The sequence below is a fragment of the Anomaloglossus baeobatrachus genome, chromosome 2, assembly GCF_048569485.1.
Source record: "Anomaloglossus baeobatrachus isolate aAnoBae1 chromosome 2, aAnoBae1.hap1, whole genome shotgun sequence".
NCBI lineage: Eukaryota > Metazoa > Chordata > Amphibia > Anura > Aromobatidae > Anomaloglossus > Anomaloglossus baeobatrachus.
This window is the reverse complement of record NC_134354.1, coordinates 748,616,252-748,623,896: the sequence shown is the minus strand read 5'-3', so window position 1 is coordinate 748,623,896 and position 7,645 is coordinate 748,616,252.

Sequence of the window (7,645 nt, the reverse complement as noted above, 5' to 3'; positions counted from 1 at the left end):
TGTTGTCACTCATTGCTTTTCTTCCATTATCAGATTCCAGGAACAACATAAAGTCTTGTATTTCGCTGATGAAGTTCATACCTGGAGATATTTTCATTTAAAAAGGAAAGCGGATTATACTGTATATTCCATGATGTGAGATGTAGTTCCAGAAAGGCTTGTGCAGATGGCACGAAGTCAGACATGTACGAAATAATGGAAAAAAAACTACATCTCATGCCACAGAAAACAAGACAGTACATTTAGCTACGTCATTGAAATAATAAAAAGTTATAGGTCAGAATGAGGTGAGGGGAAAAAAACTCGAGTCCTTAAAGTGACCCTATGTCTCACAGACTTCAGCCATCCAACTACCCAACGTCTAAAAGCTAGGAAAAACTGCAAATGCTAAAATACAATAAGAAAAACACTACTAACCTCTTTTTTTCCTACAATCATAATCTTTTCCCGGGGGATCAAAATGGACACAATGGAAGCGGTCCTTCCAGTCTTTGTTTACTTGCAGCCAACTTGTGTCCACTGCGGTCAATTAGTGGCTGCAGTAGTCCTATGCTGTACTACACCATTCAGAGAAGATCAATAATGCTAGTATTAAGTTACGTGACTGCTTAGGAATCTGATAGTCTACAGCAGTCACAAAGTAACACGGGTGTGTCATGGATGACAGACAGTCCTGTGGTGTCCGGCTGTAGAAGGTCGCAGTGTTTGGCTGTGCAAAATGCTCCCTGACAATCTATTATTCCTACTGTGGTGTAAATGGTATCCTATGTATCTTCTCTGCTTGAGGTTAATCCCTTTCCTTTTATGAGCCTGCGGATATCATCACCTTTCAGCTGTTAATCATTATCACTTCCCCTTGTGTTCCTAAATACCCACAGTTCAACTTGGTGTTTGCTGGTGATAGTTATATTCCTTTACAGGCCTTGGATGCAAGCAGTCAGCTTGTATTCATCTGAAGAAACGTTTGTTGCTGTTCCTCTCCCTGAGTGTCTTGGAAATAAGTTATTTGTTCACTTTCCCCTGTTTTTGCTCTTTTTTTCTTCTTTAGAGCTTAGTGTGGTTAACTAAGCGCTGATCCCATCCATTCATTACCTGGAGCCCAGTTTAAGGTTAGCCAGGTATCCTGCTCAGCTTTCCAATGCTGCTGGTAGAGACAGTTGTGCATCAGAGCTGTGTTTAAATGCTATAAAGTAAAGAGTGAATAATCATGCACTACTTGCCTAGAAACTCAGCTGCCACTGATATATTGAGGTAGATAGAGGTGATCGGTAACTTTCATAGATATAAAAAGCCTTCCATTCTTTAGAATGATTTTTAATAATAGGAAAATTGTAAAATCATTTGTTTTTAGAAGAAATTTGCAATATTACCCATTTAGGATCTTGTAAAAACACCTTTAGCTCAACACTGCACCCAATAAAATATCAGGTGGTATGGCCGCTATATTGATGACCTGCTCCTCAAATGGGATGGATTTAGGGAATAGGCATTAGAATTTCTATAATATAGTAATACAAAATGGAGTCGAGAAGGGGTTAAAGCCGCGCATCAGCCGAAATGAAGATGTAACGTGTTGATGAAGATAAACTTTCTTTTATTCCATAGGTCTACGCGTTTCGAGGTAAAACCTCTTCTTCAGGACCAGTACATCAACATAAAAGCATTAAACAGATGAAGATGACAGATATATATACACGGCTGATAAAAGGAGAACCGCCTACTACAAAGAAAAAAATCAGCGGGAGGATCCTCTCATCGGATGACATGGCAAAAACATAATAATACATCAAATCCTCATATACTTGATAATTAAACATATCATTGTGACACAGCAAACATTTTTCATGTAATAAAAGTCCAAAAAAAATTTTTTTGTGTGTGAAAATAATAAAGAAATAAAGAGAGAAATAAAAAAGCAAAAAAAGTGTATATATGTGTGTATATGAGATGACTAGAACCCATTTTGTTGGGCATGGGTATTCTTTAAAGCAAGACTTCGTTTTAGTGATTGTGACCACCAGTGTTCTCATGAAGGAAAGCCAAAGAAAAAGTATAGAAAAAAATCAGAGAACAGATTTATAAATATATATATATATATATATATATATATATATATATATATATATACACACAATAGAAAATAGTGGATCCAAAAATAGTGAATAGTAAATCAAGCATAAGAGAAAGTGAATGTGTATGGACATATGAAACTTCGGGTTGTTAGCTACACAAACAAATTGTGCTAGAAAAATGCGTGTATTATATGTATGAAGATCAAAAAATATTCCCTGAAAAAAGGAATGAAAGGGAAAAATCCATGTGCTCACAGGTATAAAAGTATCTCAAAGGGTTAAATGTATCTAAAAAAATATATATACATTATCTCTTCTTGGGCGATCCTAGTAGAACTGTCAAGAACATGTCATAGACCAGAAAAAAGAAAAAAACAATAAAAATCTTTATTAATAAAAATATATTCATTAAAAATATGGTATTCATTAAAAACGTGGGTACATAGAGACTTCGAACTATGTGTTGGATTTATAAAGGAGGAGACAGACTATGTGCTGTTGTATCAATGTTATACTCGAGGCTCCGGAGCGGGAGACTAACATAGCGCTGTTCAGTATAGGTCAATTAAGTTCAGACCGTGGGAAAAAAGTTCCTGCGCATGCTCTGCAAGGTAACTAAAGTGCAGCTATTCATCGTGGGAGAAAGCATTGAGCGGCAAGGTAATTCTTAAGAAGAAAGAGTGCAAGCAACCATCTGCAGTCCCTGCAGGGCCACAGACCCTCACACAACGCAAAGATCAGCAGTGATCGCAATATAGTAATTTACCCAATGAATTTTACAACAGGAACGTCAATATTAAAAAACACTAAGTAAAGAGGCATATGGAAGAACAATACAACAATAGCAGACACAGGCAAGGGAAAAAACGTCCAAAATACATATTCATAAATAGGGAGATCGCTAATAATATATTAAATCACATTTAACCCTTTGAGATACTTTTATACCTGTGAGCACATGGATTTTTCCCTTTCATTCCCTTTTTCAGGGAATATTTTTTGATCTTCATACATATAATACACGCATTTTTCTAGCACAATTTTTTAGTGTAGCTAACAACCCGAAGTTTCATATGTTCATACACATTCACTTTCTCTTATGCTTGATTTACTATTCACTATTTTTGGATCCACTATTTTCTATTATGTATATATATATATATATATATATATATTTCTAAATCTGTTCTTTGATTCTTTTCTATACTTTTTCTTTGGCTTTCCATCATGAGAACACTGGTGGTCACAATCACTAAAACGAAGTCTTGCTTTAAAGCATACCCATAACCAACATAATGGGTTCTAGTCATCACATATATACACGTTTTTTTGCTTTTTTATTTCTCTCTTTATTTCTTTATTATTTTCACACACAAAAAAAAATTTTTTGGGACTTTTATTACATGAAAAATGTTTGCTGTTTCACAATGATATGTTTAATTATCAAGTATATGAGGATTTGATGTATTATTATGTTTTTGCCATGTCATCCGATGAGAGGATCCTCCCGCTGATTTTTTTCTTTGTAGTAGGCGGTTCTCCTTTTATCAGCCGTATATATATATCTTATACATGCAAGAGAACCAAGAGTTTTTTGTGTGCAAAAATAGACAATTTTATTGGATACAGAAGGTGAGTAATCATAAAATCACATAAAAACCATTATTCACAGGACCCAGAGCTGGGATATATACCATATCAGGGCTTAATTTCAGACAACGATAATGAAATATAACACAATAGTGCACCCATACCGGTGCATGTATCAAATACACTTCAATTCCATGTCAACCTGTCAGAATTATAGCCCCTCAAAGCCCCATCATATTATGCAATTGCCATATTATCATTGGTATAACTACCAGTCAGTGGTGGGGTGGTATGACCCAGCCTGGTCACAGCAAAGACCTCACAATAGCGACGTACGTTTCGAATGGCGAATTCTTAAAATCTTCATCAGGGTGGAGGTATTCTGACCGTCCATCCCAGAGCTCCGGTTTTTAAATATGCGCGCTATGGGACCGGCCCGGAAGTTCACATACGGCGCATGCGCCGGCCCGCAGGCAAGTCCCGCGAGACCGCCGCCGTCACGTCATAGTCGCGCATGCGCGGGAGCACGGACGCGTCTCCATGACTCCCGCGCAGGCGCGAGACGGCCAGACGGCGGCGATCAGGCAGGGACGAGCATGTGAGCCGGCGCACGCGCACAAGAACCCCCGGATCTCACCAAAAGCGTAATAGAATCTACAAAACATCATGTTGCAGGTATACAGAATCCACAGGTACAGGGAAATGGCAGGCATAGTAACATTATTTATATCATCTTCCACAGGGGACATCCTTTCATATCTTTAATAGTCCATGTGGGTGTCCTGTCACACTTCCACCAATGGTAGCTTTTAGATTATCCTGCAATCACAAAGAGTATGAATGAAAACACTGGGAAAGACGGGCAGAAAGGTAAAAAATTAAAAGAATGTTAAAAAGTGATAAGATCATAGGTGGTTAGGGAAAGGTGGTGGTACCACAACAAATAAGTGAGACAAAGGAGATATCTACAAGTTACTAGTCCCTGCAGAATTCATCCACAGGGCTGTACCCACTCTCATGTGTGTGAACGTATGTCCTAGTATTACAGAAAGGGAGAGTAACTGACGGCCTCATTGAGACCTCTAGGGACCAGAGTGTCTAAGGTCACGATCCACTTCGTCTCGCACTGTGCGAGACGTTTCCTGATGTCACCACCCCTGATTCCTCCCACTATGGCATCAATGCCCCTGACTTTAGGTTTGGATGGATCACAGGAGTGGTGAGATCTGAAATGTCGCGGTAGTGTTTTTAAAACACTAGGATCTACCTCTGATTTGGCTGCAGCAATATCTCTGACGTGCTCCCTGACCCTAACGCGGAGCTCACGGGAGGTGAGCCCCACATAGGTCAGGGGGCACGTGCATGTAGCAAAATATATCACGTGAGTAGTACCACACGTGATATATTGTTTAATTTGGAAGTTCTTAGATCCATCTGATGAATAAAAAGATGAGCTACGGAGAATATTGCTGCAGGCCACACAATGCCCACACGGAAAACTTCCCCGTATGGGCACACTGGAGCCAAACGGGTTAATCCTGGGCGGGATATAATGGCTCCGTACCAGAATATCTTTCAGGTTTCTGGCCCTCCTGGAGGTCATCATTGGATTTTGAGTCAATACCTCCGCAAGTGCTGGATCAGTGAAGAGTACTGGCCAGTGTTTCTTCATAATCTGGCGCATAGTCTCCCACTCTTGGTTGTAGGTCCCAATGAACCTCACTATACCATCCTGTTTTTTTGTTTTTTTTGGGGTATTGGTCAGCAACTGTGCTCTAGAGGGTTTTTTCGCACGGTTATAGCCAGATTTTATGCTCCTCATGCTGTACCCCCTATCACGGAAGCGGTCTCTGAGGTCCACAGATTGTGCCTCAAACATGGTGTCAGATGAGCAAATCCGTCGCATCCTCAGGTATTGCCCGGTCGGGACGGCGTGAATTACAGATGGATTATGGGCTGAGGACGCGTGCAGCAGTGCATTAACAGACGTCTCCTTACAGAAAACGTCCGTTTGGATCGATCTCCTATCATCAACAGTAATTAGTATATCCAGGAAATCGATCCTGCATCTGCTGCTTTTGTAAGTTAACTTAATATTGAATTTATTGATGTTCAGTTGTCCCATGAACCGATTGAGTTGGTCCGCATCGCCCTGCCACACAAAAAGGATGTCATCTATGTATCGCAGCCAACACTGCACATGTGCGCAAAGCTCAGGACCTCCGTCACCGAAACTAGCCTCTCCCAATACCCCAGGAAGAGGCCGGCGTACGAAGGCGCACAAGCCGCGCCCATGGCAGTGCCCCGCTGCTGCAAGTAAAAGACATCCTTAAACACGAAAAAATTATGTGACAGGGCGAAGCGGAGGAGCTCAATAATCAGTTCGCCCATATCGTCATCGCGACCCGACATCCCGAGGAAAAAACGGACCGCTCTGAGACCGTCCTCGTGAGAGATGCAAGTATAGAGACTCTCGATGTCGGCGGTAACCAGAATCATGTCATCCTCAACAAAGACACCGTCAATGCGACTCAGGACGTCCGTAGTGTCACGCACATAAGAGGGCAAAGCTTCCACCAAAGGTTTCAGGTGATAATCTATGAATTTACAAATGGGGTCGCATAAGCCCTCTATGCCGGACACTATCGGGCGTCCCGGTGGGTTGACGGCGTCTTTGTGGATTTTAGGTAGGATATAGAATGTTGGTATCCTCGGATATTTGTTGTAAAGTCCATCAAACATTTTCTTGGTAATCAAACCTTTTTCAAGAGCCTCATTCAGGATGGTAGTGAGCTCACTGGAAAATGCAACCAACGGGCTGGAGGGGAGTTTCCTGTATGTTTCCCTGTTGCGTAGCTGCCTCAGTACCTCCCTTTCATACTTTTCAATTGGTAACACAACAACATTCCCCCCCTTGTCTGCTGCTTTTATTATTATGTCCCTATATCCCTGTAGTTCAACCAGAGCTGATCTTTGTACCCTTGTCAGATTGTCATGCCTGCATCTGGTTGGTATCTGTTTAAATTCATCACACACCATCCTGGTGAAGATATCTACAGCGGGACTCAGAGACAATGGGGGAACTTTGTGGATCTAGGTAACAAAGCGTGTGGGAATATACCTGTCGATGGTGCCTCCTGTTCTTGTAACAGATCCTCCAAGTTCTGAATGGCATCCCTTTCCACCTGGCTGTCAGACACTGTATTCCGCTTGTGAAAAAGTTTTTTTAAAATTAATTTACGAGAGAATAGGTTGAGGTCCTTCAAGGCTGTAAACAGATGAAAGGGGTTAGCAGGAGAAAATGTGAGACCCCGTGACAGCACCTCCACCTGAGCACCAGTGAGAACCCGTGTTGAAAGATTAATTACCTGCAGCCTGTTACCCTGTCGCTTGTTCTTCCCTTGAGCAGCAGGTGGACGAGCACGTTGCTTAACGCGCGCCCCAACTGTTTCGGCCGCAGATGGGGAGCTCACTGATGCCTCGGAGGAGGAGTCGCCACATGAGGTTTCCAACACCAATGATGAGGATTGGGGTTTCTGGTTTTTAAAAGAATAACCCCCTACACGTCCTCTTGTTGTGTCCATTCTCCATTTATAAGCCCTTTATGTTGAATAATCAGCAATATCCCTGTTTAATTTTTAAAACTTGAATGCCTTGATTTCCCGTTCCCATCTCTCCAACTCCTGATTTATTTCGGAGTTAAATTGTGTCATGGCTTCAGGTGTGCAGGTACCATTCAGATCTTTTTCTAGAGATTCTAAATCTGTCTCTAATGTAGTCAGGGTAGATGAGTTGTGATCCCATAAAAGGCCCAAAAAGCCACGGGAACACGTCTGAGCAAGTTCCTCCCATTTTGTTTTAAACCCTTCGTCATCCAGAGTAAAAGAAGGAAAGACCTGTACACGGAGGCCACGGGGCACTAAGTCTTTCTCAAGATATTTCCCTAAAAAGGCCTTATTCCACCACAATTTCGTTCTTTTTTT